The sequence below is a fragment of the Uloborus diversus genome, unplaced genomic scaffold (assembly GCF_026930045.1).
Source record: "Uloborus diversus isolate 005 unplaced genomic scaffold, Udiv.v.3.1 scaffold_334, whole genome shotgun sequence".
NCBI lineage: Eukaryota > Metazoa > Arthropoda > Arachnida > Araneae > Uloboridae > Uloborus > Uloborus diversus.
This window is the reverse complement of record NW_026558499.1, coordinates 175,001-177,563: the sequence shown is the minus strand read 5'-3', so window position 1 is coordinate 177,563 and position 2,563 is coordinate 175,001. Positions and strand designations below refer to the sequence as shown.

The window sequence follows — 2,563 nt, the reverse complement described above, 5'->3', positions numbered from 1 at the left end:
TTGCGCCACCGGGTCACGCGCTTAAGTCCAGGCAACCTTGCTGAGCAGTGTAATTGAACTAATTTTAAAACTTTGAAGTAGGTTACTTTTATCTGGCATTTTTTAACGAGGCAGAAAAAAAGGGTTAAGTAACGTTCCTTTTCTCCGATAAATTGGGAGAGACAATCTAATAAGGAAAAAAATGCTTCTCTTACTATATCAATTAATATTTAAAAAATTAACAGTCACTTGACCCGGGCGTGATTTGAACACGCAACCTTCGGATCTGGAGTCCGACGCGCTACCGTTGCGCCACCGGGTCACGCGCTTAAGTCCAGGCAACCTTGCTAAGCAGTGTAATTGAACTAATTTTAAAACTTTGAAGTAGGTTACTTTTATCTGGCATTTTTTAACGAGGCAGAAAAAAAGGGTTAAGTAACGTTCCTTTTCTCCGATAAATTGGGAGAGACAATCTAATAAGGAAAAAAATGCTTCTCTTACCATATCAATTAATATTTAAAAAATTAACAGTCACTTGACCCGGACGTGATTTGAACACGCAACCTTCGGATCTGGAGTCCGACGCGCTACCGTTGCGCCACCTGGTCACGCGCTTAAGTCCAGGCAACCTTGCTGAGCAGTGTAATTGAACTAATTTTAAAACTTTGCAGTAGGTTACTTTTATCTGGCATTTTTTTAACGAGGGAGAGAAAAAGAGTTAAGTAACGTTCCATTTCTCCGATAAATTAGGAGAGACAATCTAATAAGGAAAAAAATGCTTCACATACCATATCAATTAATATTTAAAAAATTGACAGTCACGTGACCCGGACGTGATTAGAACACGCAACCTTCGGATCTGGAGTCCGACGCGCTACCGTTGCGCCACCGGGTCACGCACTTAAGCCCAGACAACCTTGCTAAGCAGTGTAATTGATCTAATTTTAAAACTTTGCAGTAGGTTACTTTTATCTGGCATTTTTTTAACGACGCAGAGAAAAAGGGTTAAGTAACGTTCCTTTTCTCCGATAAATTGGGAGAGACAATCTAATAAGGAAAAAATGCTTCTCTTACCATATCAATTAATATTTAAGAAATTAACAGTCACTTGACCCGGACGTGATTTGAACCCGCAACCTTCGGATCTGGAGCCCGACGCGCTACCGTTGCCCCACCGGGCCACGCGCTTAAGTCCAAGCAACCTTGCTGAGCAGTGTAATGGAACTAATGTTGAAAATTTGCAGTAGGTTACTTTTATCTCGCATTTTTTTAACGAGGCAGAGAAAAAGAGATAAGTAACGTTCCATTTCTCCGATAAATTAGGAGAGACAATCTAATAAGGAAAAAAATGCTTCTCTTACCATATCAATTAATATTAAAAAAATTAAGTCACTTGACCCGGACGTGATTTGAACACGCAACCTGCGGATCTGAAGTCCGACGCGCTACCGTTGCGCCACCGGGCCACGCGCATAGGTCCAGGCAACCTTGCAGAGCAGTGTAATTGAACTAATTTTAAAACTTTGCAGTAGGTTACTTTTATCTGGCATTTTTTTAACGAGGCAGAGAAAAAGAGTTAAGTAACGTTCCATTTCTCCGATATATTAGGAGAGACAATCTAATAAGGAAAAAAATGCTTCTCTTACCATATCAATTAATATTTAAAAAATTAACAGTCACTTGACCCGGACGTGATTTGAATACGCAACCTTCGGATCTGGAGTCCGATGCGCTACCGTTGCGCCACCGAGTCACGCGCTTCAGTCCAGGCAACCTTGCTGAGCAGTGTAATGGAACTAATGTTGAAACTTTGCAGTAGGTTACTTTTATCTGGCATTTTTTTAACGAGGCGGAGAAAAGGGGTTAAGTAACGTTTCTTTTCTCCGATAAATTGGGAGAGACAATCTAATAAGGAAAAAAATTCTTCTCCTACCATATCAATTAATATTTAAAAAGTTAACAGTCACTTGACCCTGACGTGATTTGAACACGCAACCTTCGGATCTGGAGTCCGACGCGCCACCGCTGCACGCGCTTAAGTTCAGGCAACCTTGCTCACCAGTCTAATTAAACTAATTTTAAAACTGTGCAGTAGGTTACTTTTATCTGCCATTTTTTTTAACGAGGCAGAGAAAAAAGGTTAAGTAACGTTCCTTTTCTCCGATAAATTTGGAGAGACAATCTAATAAGGAAAAAAAATGTTTTTCTTACCATATCGATTAATATTTAAAAAATTAACAGTCTCTTGACCCGGACGTGATTTGAACACGCAACCTTCGGAACTGGAGTCCGACGCGCTACCGTTGCGCCACCGGGTCACGCGCTGAAGTTCAGGCAACCTTGCTGAGCAGTGTAATTGAACTAATTTTAAAACTTTGCAGTAGGTTACTTTTATCTGGCATTTTTTTAACGAGGCAGAGAAATAGGGTTAAGTAACGTTCCTTTTCTCCGATAAATTGGGAGGGACATTCTAATAAGGAAAAAAATGCTTCTAAAATGCTTCTGTAATTTACTTTCATCTGTGTTGATCTGTACCGGTAATGCTATTTATTCGTTTAATTATATATTTTACATGTTTTTTTAG

The 2,563-nt window shown here is 39.8% G+C and overlaps 6 non-coding genes across 6 annotated transcripts; all 6 read right to left on the bottom strand.

Annotated features, from left to right (window-relative positions):
• Positions 1 to 229: 229 nt before the first annotated feature.
• On the bottom strand, positions 230 to 301 carry Trnaw-cca (transfer RNA tryptophan (anticodon CCA)). The gene has a single exon. It is a non-coding gene; the product is annotated as a tRNA-Trp (tRNA).
• A 214-nt stretch (positions 302 to 515) lies between these two features.
• On the bottom strand, positions 516 to 587 carry Trnaw-cca (transfer RNA tryptophan (anticodon CCA)). Its single transcript has one exon. It is a non-coding gene; the product is annotated as a tRNA-Trp (tRNA).
• Positions 588 to 802: 215 nt separating this feature from the next.
• Trnaw-cca (transfer RNA tryptophan (anticodon CCA)) lies at positions 803 to 874 on the bottom strand. The gene has a single exon. It is a non-coding gene; the product is annotated as a tRNA-Trp (tRNA).
• Positions 875 to 1,088: 214 nt separating this feature from the next.
• Positions 1,089 to 1,160, bottom strand: Trnaw-cca (transfer RNA tryptophan (anticodon CCA)). The gene has a single exon. It is a non-coding gene; the product is annotated as a tRNA-Trp (tRNA).
• Positions 1,161 to 1,660: 500 nt separating this feature from the next.
• On the bottom strand, positions 1,661 to 1,732 carry Trnaw-cca (transfer RNA tryptophan (anticodon CCA)). Its single transcript has one exon. It is a non-coding gene; the product is annotated as a tRNA-Trp (tRNA).
• Positions 1,733 to 2,225: 493 nt separating this feature from the next.
• Positions 2,226 to 2,297, bottom strand: Trnaw-cca (transfer RNA tryptophan (anticodon CCA)). Its single transcript has one exon. It is a non-coding gene; the product is annotated as a tRNA-Trp (tRNA).
• Between the last annotated feature and the right edge of the window lie 266 nt (positions 2,298 to 2,563).